We start from the raw sequence: 11,628 nt of genomic DNA, 5'->3' as shown, positions 1-11,628 counted from the left end.
TGCAAAAAGACGTCATGCTAGCATTTTAAAGTATAAATGCTTATATAGTATAAAATATGGCTGAGAATTGAAACAGTTAAAATAAAGATGGCTTTAATATTTAGGAAGACATACACTGTAGAAGTAAATGCAGCCCAGTGATTAACAACACTGGCTGAGAAATCAAATAGATCTCAATTCAAATAAAGCAAATAGTCTTTGCTAGCTGTGTCTCCTTGGGCTAAGTTTTTAGACCCTTTTTAGCAGCAGCAGCAGCTTTGGTGTCCTAATTTGTAAGATGGGGATAACATCATCTTCCTTCATAAAATGGTAAAAGTTCAATGACAGAGTATATGTTAATGCTTATCACACAGTCTCTCACTGATTAAGTGTTTGGGAAAAGCAGCTAGCAGAGATAGAAAATAGAAAGAGCAGTCCTGTAAGACTGTTGTAAATCTGTCTCTAAACACATTTTTAAGAGAGTGAACTGGCCACTTAAATCCTACATAATGAACACTAAGCAGTGCAGGGTTTGACAAAGATTGTATGAGCTCAGACATCACAGCAACTCCCCAGATATGGCCTCTAAAAAAACCCCTCTATAAAAACTAACAGCTATATTGGAGGGTTGAAAACTTTACTGGAAGAAAAAAAGTTTGTTGATGCTACCTTCACTATTGCATTTCTGGGCTCTTTTATTGCTGCTCATACTGCTGCTATAGAAACTAGTTGAGGCACCCCCATTATATAAGCCCTTATTCAGCTCTTATTCTTTCCACCCATTCAACTGGTCTCTTATAGATATCCCCCAACACACACCTCTTTCTTGCTTAATTGCACTCTGAAAATGATTGCCTTCTAGCTAAAGCTGCACTTTGCGCTTGGTGTTTACTTCTCCAGGATAATACTCCCCAACACTCCTTTCCTTTGCGAACATTCATTCATTTCAGAAAGAAGGAACCAGAACAATAACCTCAAGGACCACCAAAACCAGTTCTGGAATCACCTGATGGCACCCCTAATCATCTCAATGTCTCCAGGAGGAAAGAAGAATGCAAGACTATCAATCCCGATCTTTACCTTTAGCCCTATTCTCCAACCTGAAAACATAAGACACCTTCTTATTTTCCAGGAAGCAGTTAGCCTACTGTGGAACCCTTGCCTGGCAAAGTCATAAAACTGCTTTTTTCTACACCTCCAACAGTGTCTCTCAGCATTTCTATTTGATACCTGTGAACAGAGGCTGGGTTTTCAGCAATAATACTGAAATGAGGCAGGACCCTATGGTCCTCCCCTCTCCCCATGAGCTAAGCTTGCCTCCTCTCTGTGGAAAACTTCAAGCAAATAAGTGTAATTAGGGAAGTGAGAAAATGCAGAAGCAAAGGAAAACAACCAAACAGGACAGAACAATAATAGTTTAGTCACTAAGCAAAGTCAAGAACATTTAGGCCCTTCCCAAGGGTTATAGATAAAATTCCAAGCCATATTCTGTAAGCTATCTTGTAGATACTGAAACCATCACAAGGTGAAAAAAGTGAACTACATGATTATCAGACTACAGCCATGATATAAGCTGCCACAATTCCGAGAATTGACCTCAAAGAACAAACCCACCATGGAACTGGAGATCAGCTATATTTAAAACAATCAAAATGATGTTGGCCACACCACTGTGCTGTGCTTAGCCACTCAGTCATGTCCAACTCTTTGAAGCCCTATGGACTGTAGCCTGCCAGGCTCCTCTGTCCATGGAATTCTCCAGGCAAGAATATCGGAGTGGTTTGCCATGCCTTCCTCCAGAGGTTCTTCCCGACCCAGGGATCGAATCTGCCTCAGACGTCTGCTGCACTGGCAGGTGGGTTCTTTACCATCAGTGCCACCAGACCACTACATGACCAGTTTCAAGATGACTGTCAGTTGACTGTGCTATTTCTACATGTAGCCCCCTCCTTCTGGCTATAAAAGCTCTTGCCCACTGACTGTCAGTGGGGGAAGTTGAGTTTTGGATAAGAGTCCACCCCCTATCAGTTGTTGGCATCTGAAGTAAAGCAAACCTTCCTTTCCACCAACCTTACTTCTTCACTGGGGCTTCCCTAGTCACTCACATGGTAAAGAATCTGCATGTAAGGCCTGAGACCCTGGTTCAATCCCTGGGTCTGGAAGATCCCCTGTAGAAGGAAATGGCAACTCCCTCCAGTATTCTTGCCAGGAGAATCCCTTGGATGGAGGAGCCTGACAGGCTACAGTCCATGGGGTCACAAAGAGTCAGACATGACTGAGCAACTAATACTTTCTTTTTTCTTTCTTGCCTCTTGATTGGCTTTTGAGAAGTGAGTAGCTGGACTTCAAATTTTGGCTACAATAATACAAATATCTGGCACTGTACACTTACATATAAAATTTTAAATTCTAGATTGTATATAAAATATAGTAGAAAACATATTATTACTTTGACCTTAACGCTTGTTAAGGGAATATAAAGGATTTGTCAACCTAAAAGAAAAAAAAAAAAAAGAGTACAGGTCAAGATGCAAAGCATTTATTTGGGATCAAAGAACTGCAATCTAGGGTACAAAGATTTTGTTAGAAACCCAAAGAAAATCTCTTTTGCAAGAGAGGGGCTCAGGGTTCTTATGGAGAAAGGGGAGGAAGATGAGGTAACTTTTTTGTTTGTTTTTGTACAAGCATTTATTGGTACAAGATGAGGTAATCCACCTACTGAAGTGTCCTTGTGAGAGATGAGGTAAAACTAGATTTGTTCTTTATTGACTGGTCGAGTGAAGTGTTCACTGGGTAAAAGTTCATTCATCAGTCCTTTCAATAGGATATTCTAGTTTCTTTAGTATCTTAGAATGTTGGTGGTTTGGTCCATTTTAGAGGTACAGAAAAGAGGACAGGCAAGGCATGTCCTCTGGAATGGTTGCTCTGCCTATATTTTAAATGGCTCCACTCATTGTTTACAGAATGCAAATTTGAGAGTTCTGTGTATTTAACCAAAGCCTCCTAACTCAAATATATGAAAGTAAAATGCCTCAGAATAACTATTATGTTTCTAGAAAACCATTTAAAGTTACTTTGATTGGGAGAACTTAGGCAAAATTTAGTTATTCATTCTTTAAAAAGAAGTTCACAATAAACTCTTTGCATAATTGTATAATTACTAGAGATGCAGTAATAAGTAACAACAGACAGTAAGTTCTTTCATGTATGTACTGGTCAGAATGATCTCACCACCCTCAATCCACATAAATACCATGAAATTGAGATCAGTGGATTTATCTCTTGCCTGACAAATTCTGGACCCATCAATATCTGTCCTTACACAGGGCACACAGCCAACACCAGCTGGAACTGTGTGGTGCCCATGAATTCACTCAGGAGATTCAAACTGTAATGCACATAGGTTTACTCAGAATATAGCCTGCCCCAGTGAGTGTTCAGCAGTCACAGGATGTAACAAGGACTTGAGCAGCGTTAGTAGAGGAAAGTATGCCTATGGACAACGTGCCAGCAAACCACCCAGGAGCATTCTCACATCCAGAATGCCAGAAACAAACTGCAAAAGAATCTTCCACAGATGGAAAATTATTGCAAAAAACCCTTATTCTTGCCTAGTATCATGAGAAGGTAGTCTTTGATTTAAAAAGCTCCAGTAAATCTATAATCATGTAGGAAATACATTCCATCTTTCTGATTTTGAAACTTTATATATAGACTGAAATCTGAGTTAACTAAAGCATTTTTAAAAGTTTTATCTGTTTAGAGTAGTGTCAGGATCACAACAATACTGATCAGAAGGTACAGACATTTCTCCATATGACCTCTGCCCCTGCACATCCAGATTTCTCCCGTTATCATGACCACCATCAGAGTGATGTGTTTGTTATAGCTGTTTATTGACACTTCATAATCATCTGATGTTCCTAGTTTACCTTAGGATTCACTCTTGGTGCTGTACATTCTATGGGCTTGGGAAAATGGATAATGACATATACCTATCATAATTGCATCATATAAAGTATTTTCACTGGCTATTCATTCCTTCCTCCTCCATAACCTTTGCCAACTACTGTGTCTATAGTTTTACCTTTTCCAAAATGTCATATAATTGGAAGCATACAGTATATTGTTATTCAGACTGGTTTCTTTCACTTAATAATAAGCATTTAAGATTTCTTCATGTAGTTTCATAGCTCATATCTTTTTAATACCCAGCGATATTTCATAGTCTGTATATAAACATAAAATTTTGCACATAAAGTTGGACAAATATAAAGCTGTTTGTTTTGATTTGTTACTGTTTGTCTTATTTCTTTAATTTTAGCATCTTAAAATGTCTTACAGAATGTTCTATAGTGAATGTTTGTTGATGATTAATACTTTCAGCATTTGTTTACAATTGTCTTTATTTTATCCTCATTGATGAATGAGAATTTTGTTGTGTCCACAATTCAACATTGATAGCTGTCATTCATGTCTTAGCAGATATGAGTCTACTTTTGTCTAGTTTCAACTGTACCTTTTAAGCGGTCTACTGTCCTGATAATCTGTTATGTCTTTCATTTCTGACTTCATTAGTTTTTCTGATTTAATTTAGGTGTTGCACATTTTCTCTAGTATTTGATAGCCAGAGATTTGTTTTTGTCTATCTTGTTAGGGGCATTCGTGGCTCTTTCTATTAGTTTTGGAATATTTACAAACAGGTTTTCAAATATAATCTTTCCACATTATTTCCACTTTCTATAGTTTCTTTCTGGCAATATCAATCAGACTTATGCCCCTTTATTCTTATCTCATATTTTCTGTTTCTTTGAACTTTGTATGTTCGTTAACTTTTGAAAAGTTGAGGTTACTACTTCTATTTCCCTGTTACATTAAACAAAATTCTTTAACATCTTTGATGAGTTTTAAAGTTTAACTATTATTCTTTTTAATTTCTGAACTTTCTTTAATTATTTGTCAAAACTGGTTTGACAGAATTTATAACCACAAACATTTGCTTGAATTTTATTCCCAACTTTCATTTCTTTAAATACTTCCATGGGAATAATTTTATTACATCCCTGGTAATTTCCTGGCTATAGAAAAAAAATTTTTTTCAGTTTACATATCTCAATAATGGTTCTTTTTTTTCTCTCTCTCCTTGAAATGTAGCCAGTTTTTAGGCTTGTTTTTATTTTAGTTTTGCATTGTGGGAATTCCAAGTGCCTACCTAAGAGATGTTTTCTTCTACTAAGAACTTGGATTTGCTTATGTCAGGAGTCTATACTATCACAGAATCCCATGAAAATGTGAGATTCACAATAAATACCCTTTAGGTTGTTGCTGCCCTGATGGATGTTGCAGCCCTTAGACTGCCCTGACATGAGCCTTGGGTGAACTCAAGATGGAAATAAAAGTGGCTGCCTGCTGGCAAGCCCTCAGCCACTGCAGTGACCCCTAATGGCATACCCTGACGAAATTCAGCATGGGAAGGAACAGGCCTTTTTGCAAATCAAGGGAATGATTTCAATGGGCCCAGACTTTTGAATCTTTCCATACAGAGAAAAGTACTAAACTCATTAACTTGAGGTATCTGGTGGTGGTTTAGTAGCTAAACCGTGTTTGACTCTTATGACCCTATGGACTATAAAACCTGCCGGGCTCCTCTGTCCATGGGATTCTCCAAGCAAGAATGCTAGAGTGGGTTGCCATTTCCTTCTCCAGGAGATCTTCCCAACCCAGGAATCGAAAGTGGGTATCGTGCATTGCTGGCAGATTCTTTATCGACTGAGCTACAAGGGAAGCCTATTGAGGTATCTGGTTTTCTTTAATTAACAGTAATCTTTTGAAGTTCAGAATATCTGATCTTTGTGGCAGAAACTGCTATATCTCTTGGTTCCTCCCTTACCTTCAGTCTTTGAAGCAATCCCTCAGAGTTACTGGAGAGGCTGCATCTCAGGCTGAAGTCCTCAGTTTTGTCCACCAAATAAAACTTAATTCTCAATTTCTATATTGTGCATTTTTTCCAGTTGACACTTCTGTCATGAACTAACAAAATACCTTGCCTTCTGGCAAGTTTACTCAGCCATAAAAAAAAAAAAAAGAAAGAAAGAAAGAAAGAAAAAAAATCTGAAAATATAGAAATTTATAATATAAAAGTCATAATAGATTTAATGAAGAAATGAAGAATTCAGAAGCCCACTACAAAAATTAGAGACAACACATCTTTTCTAACAAATGAGGGTTGTTAACAAAATTCACTATGTATTATATACTAAGTAACTTACAAACTCAAAGAATGTTTATTGTAACTCACACTTTCTGATAAAACATTAAGTTATAAATTAATAATGAAATGTCCGATGAAACCACAGCATTTATATATTTGATACTCACTCTTTCAAATATCTCAAAAGTCAAAGACTCATAGGACTTCCAATAATATTAGCCATATGCCAGCCATGTCATTTATATAATAAAGGTAAATGCTAAGAGTTACAGAGAGACCTAAAAACTAACCTTCACTTTTTGCACTATAGTTTCATGAATAGAAAATGAATAAAGAGTTTGTGTTCTGTTGGTTTGATAACAAATGGCCTATAGGATATAATTTGAAGTCTGAAAGAATTAGTCCCAAAGAATCACTGTAGATAAAACCTGTTCAGTGAATCTGTTGGCTTTTGATTTGTAGAAACTGAATTAAGCCAAATCTCAGCTCCAAAAGAACCAATATTATTAGACTTGCTAGTTTTAACAGTTGTATCATCTGGTTTCTTTACATTTCTCTAATTTCTACACAATTTCTTTTCCTATTTATCCAGACAAAGCATTCTTTTTCCTTTTTCCTTTGGTCTAACTGCATTACAAATAAGAAAGAGTACAATAATTTTAGTCCATAGTAAGTGTTTTACACAGCATGTGTGGCAAATTAGTTTATTTTCAGGTAAAAAAAAAAAATTAAATAGTCATTACAGAGCAATTCTTTTATATGGGACATTCCTCACACTTTGTATTTTTAATAGCCACTTTGAAACTTTTTTGATAACCAAATATACATGTTACATCTGGAATTATTAACAAAATAATATGATTTTGTTTACTAATGGAGTTTGGCAACAGTGATGAATATATAGTTGTGACATTTTTTATAACACTCTTAACAAAGATTATCAGACATATATTTTTACAAGTTAATCTTACACTGGTCTTCCCTGGTGGCTCAAAGGTAAAGAATCCACCTGTAATGTGGGAGACCTGGGTTTAAACCCTGGGTTGGGAAGATACCCTGGAGGAGGGCATGGCAACCCACTGTGGTATTCTTGCCTGGAGCATCCTCATGGACAAAGGATCCTGGTGGGCTACAGTCCGTAGGGTCACAAAGAGTCAGACGCAACTGAGCAACTAAGCAAAGCACAATCTTACAGTAATTAAATTCTTAGTAAAGCACTGTAGTATTTGTTTTACCAAATTATTTGGGATTGGTTCTACATTGATTTGCCAAATCAAGAGTTAGTTTTCACAGAAATAAAGTTAATGTGTAAGATGTCTTAAATGAGGCACAATTGGACTTTCAGTTTATCATAGCTTTTTTCCAAATCAGAAAGATAGTCCATATTTGATAATATAAAGGTTATTTTTGCAGTAGGTTTCTGTTCAAGTAGTATAAAAGATGCCTAAAAAGATCTCTGGTATATTTTTCAGTTCATATAAAAAGATCTATGTGTTTTATATAATATGAGGAAAATAATTATATTGAAGTTAAATGATAAACTAAATTAGAATTAGTATTTACTGAAAGTTTATTTTTAGTAAAATTCTATATTAGGAGTGCTATACAATTTAGGCTTATGGATCTAACATTTATATCCACAATTTGAAAATAAGGAAGGAATCATGAAAAAGTTTGGATGGTTAAATAAATACTCAGAATTCTAAATATACATCTCCATCAGAATTGTACTTTTACATCTTTCTTTATAGTTTTACTTTTGTCTCTTATGAAACTGCTAGAGGAATAGTTAAAAAAAGCAGTAGAAATTAAGGTAGCTATTCTAAGTGCTAATCTCATCTCTCCCAAGTACTACATATGTAGTTCTTGGAAAATTGTTTAAATATGCCTATCATCATTTTTTTTTTTCATTTCAACGGTCACTGTACATAAGATGTTCTACAACCACATAAGGTAGTGGATATGAAGGTATTTCTTAGAAACTAAAAATTACAGTGCAATTCTGTAATATGTACATGATGGTAGGAGATACACAGAATCAAAACCAGGGTCAAGCTGACATTCTGTCAGCCACCTCCTCTTTATTCACCAAAGCCAACCTCTCCCTCACCTTTCTTGCCTTAAGGAGAAAAAACACAATGCTCTCTGTCATTGTTTACATTTATTGTTTAAATAACAAGTAAAAGGGAAGTGGAAAAATGATAATGAAACCACATCAATGGAAGAATATTCAATTTAGATGAGAAAACATGAGTTTAATTGCTGCCTCCATCTATGAATAGTTAACTGATTCTTTCTGTAAATTATCTGCTTGCTCCAGACCTACATTTAAACATTTACTATATTAAGGTGGAAACAGATAAGACAGTAAAAGTTAGGAGAGAAGCAGAACTAAATAGAAGCTAACCCAGGTGGCCCATTGATAAAGAATCCACCTGTAAAAGCAAGAGACTCAAGAGATGCAGGTTAGATTTCCAGGTAGGAAAGCTCCCTTGCAGTAGGAAATAACAAGTTGCACCAGTATTCTTGCCTGGAAAATTCCATGGACAGAAATGCTTGGCAGGGTGTGTGGTCACAAAGAGTCAGATATGACTGAGCAACTGAGAGAACACACAACATGTATGTAATTAAAAGCTAAATCAATGAAGAGAACTTTATAAGTGAGATTTATCCAACAAAGATACAGGAAGACACTAGGAGTTCCTATTTAGACTTACTGGGAGGTTAGGGATGTACATGAGTGAATTTACAAATAAAATAGTTGTGTAGGCAGCCAGAGCTCAGAATCCATATAGAGAGACACTCAGTGGGTTTTAAAGCCTGTCCATGGTACTCCAGGAAAGATTTGGGTTAGACAATGTAGTTAGTAAAATGTCTATACTCTTAGAGGATAGGGATAAAAAATGTAACAAATCATGAGAGACAAAGAAGTTATATCCATAAACCAACGAACACACTTGAGTTTCAGAAAGAAATTAGAAAAAAAACAAATAAATAAAAAGGAGATGACAAGTATTAAATAAATAAGAGGAGCTAGTGTCCCAAGTAAGAGAAAACAGATTTTCAGATGTGCCGCAATCCCTAAGTGTAAGCATGAGGCATGGAAGAACCACGCAACGTTTAACCGCATGAAAATTTAAAAAATTTGAGGTCATAAAAAAAGGTGACTTGTAAAGAAATGTGACCAAGCCTTGGTATGAGAGAGTTAAACCAAAATAAGTTTTCTAGAAATCACGAGGAAAGCTTCCATGGTGCTTTAAGAAAAATTATCTAAGAGTTTGAGCTCTATACTCAGCCAGATAATCAATGAAGTGGGAGGGAAAGAACAGACATTTCCCAGATATTCACAGACTCAAAAAGATCATGTGTAGCACTCCTTATGCCTCGAATTGACATGACTACCAAAACAGAAGACAGAAGAACCATTTCATCTTATTCTTAAATACATGTGCCCAGATAACTGGTGGGGAGTGAATTTAAAAAATACTGGTCAAAACTGGAACTGAGTCAGACACCTGGGTGAATGAGGGAGAAGACACAAATTATCCTGGTGTTAGGTAGTTAGAATAGGAAAAAGGAGTCCAAAATGGCAATGGCTAAAAGACAAAGAAAGGAAGAAGCCCGAGAAAATGGAGCAAAAGAAAATCTGAGGACCCAAGTGAGAACCTCAGGTCAAACAGCCTTCCTGGAGACCACAATTTACACAGGGCAGCATCAGGGGGAGGAGACAAATCATATAAAAAGAGGAGCCAAGACTGAATCTTTCTCTTTTTACATGTGGCCTGCCCTCATGCCTGGAGAGTGTACTATGCTTTGCTTGTTGAATAAAACTGAGTTGTAACCAAGCTGTAACACTGGTCTGCTGATTCAAATCTTTGTTGTGGAGAGATAGAACTGAGGAAATTACACACTCCCCCAACAAAATGTGTTTTTAAGATATTTTCCTCTCTGAGTATAGAGGAAGGCACATTATGCATGTGTATATTAGAAAAGGGATGGAAATTACAGAGTTGGCACAGAAATTATAAAATTATACTTCAAAATAAAGCAAAGTAAAATCTAGCTTGTTTGACCTAAATTTCTAAGATAAACCTCTTTTAGGTGTATGGATAAGAGAAATGGGGCTTTAGAAATCGAAATACACTTTAGAGGCAAGTTAATTTTTCTGTAATTAGCAATAGTATATATTTATAGCAAATAAAATCTCTTTAGATCATTTTTAAATTTTAAAACAACTTTTAAAGTGATGAAAATAATTCTACTTCAGAAGAGGATGCACACATTTTCAACTTTGAGGGGTGAAATAAGAAAGGTAATGAACAGGACAGGGTTGTGAAAATAACTCAGTTTCTGTAGTAAGGTATGAATCAGTCAGTTCAGTTCAGTCACTCAGTCGTGTCCGACTCTTTGCGACCCCATGAACTGCAGCATGCCAGGCCTCCCTGTCCATCACCAACTCCAGGAGTTCACTCAAACTCACGTCCATCGAGTCAGTGATGCCATCCAGCCATCTCATCCTCTGTCGTCCCCTTCTTCTCCAGCCCCCAATCCCTCCCAGCATCAGAGTCTTTTCCAATGAGTCAACTCTTCGCATGAGGTGGCCAAAGTACTGGAGTTTCAGCTTCAGCATCATTCCCTCCAAAGAAATCCCAGGTCTGATCTCCTTCAGAATGGACTGGTTGGATCTCCTTGCAGTCCAAGGGACTCTCAAGAGTCTTCTCCAACACCACAATTCAAAAGCATCAATTCTTCGGCACTCAGCTATTCCTCACAGTCCAACTCTCACATCCATACATGATCACTGGAAAACCATAGCCTTGACTAGATGGACTTTTGTTGGCAAAGTAATGCCTCTGCTTTTGAATATGCTATCTAGGTTGGTCATAACTTTCCTTCCAAGGAGTAAGCGTCTTTTAATTTCATGTCTGCAATCACCATCTGCAGTGATTTTGGAGCCCCCCAATATAAAGTCTGACACTGTTTCCACATCTATTTGCCATGAATAGATCTGTCCAAATGAATTTGGATGAGAAATATATTTTTCAAATTTATATAAATAAGCTAATATAAGAACTGCTGCTGCTGCTGCTAAGTTGCTTCAGTTGTGTCTGACTCTGTGTGACCCCATAAGAACTAGAAATTACCAAAAATAGCACTCAACAGAAAAAAAGGAAAATCAAGAATTAAGGTGAAATTATTTAACTAATTTTTTCCCTTACCTAAGAAACAATTGCAAATATAAAAGAAACTAAAATTACCTGAATAACATTGAGAACAATGGACTTATATATATTTATATATATATATATATTAATATCTTAATATATAATATATATGTGCATAAAACAATTTGCAAATAGAAGAATTTAAATAAATGATATATTTTAGGTGAGAGGGTTGAAGGTTGATTGCAAGGCAGAGCATGACTTACATTATCG

The sequence above is a fragment of the Ovis aries genome, chromosome 10 (assembly GCF_016772045.2).
Source record: "Ovis aries strain OAR_USU_Benz2616 breed Rambouillet chromosome 10, ARS-UI_Ramb_v3.0, whole genome shotgun sequence".
Lineage (NCBI taxonomy): Eukaryota > Metazoa > Chordata > Mammalia > Artiodactyla > Bovidae > Ovis > Ovis aries.
The sequence above is the reverse complement of the archived record's forward strand: the minus strand, read 5'-3'. Positions refer to the sequence as shown.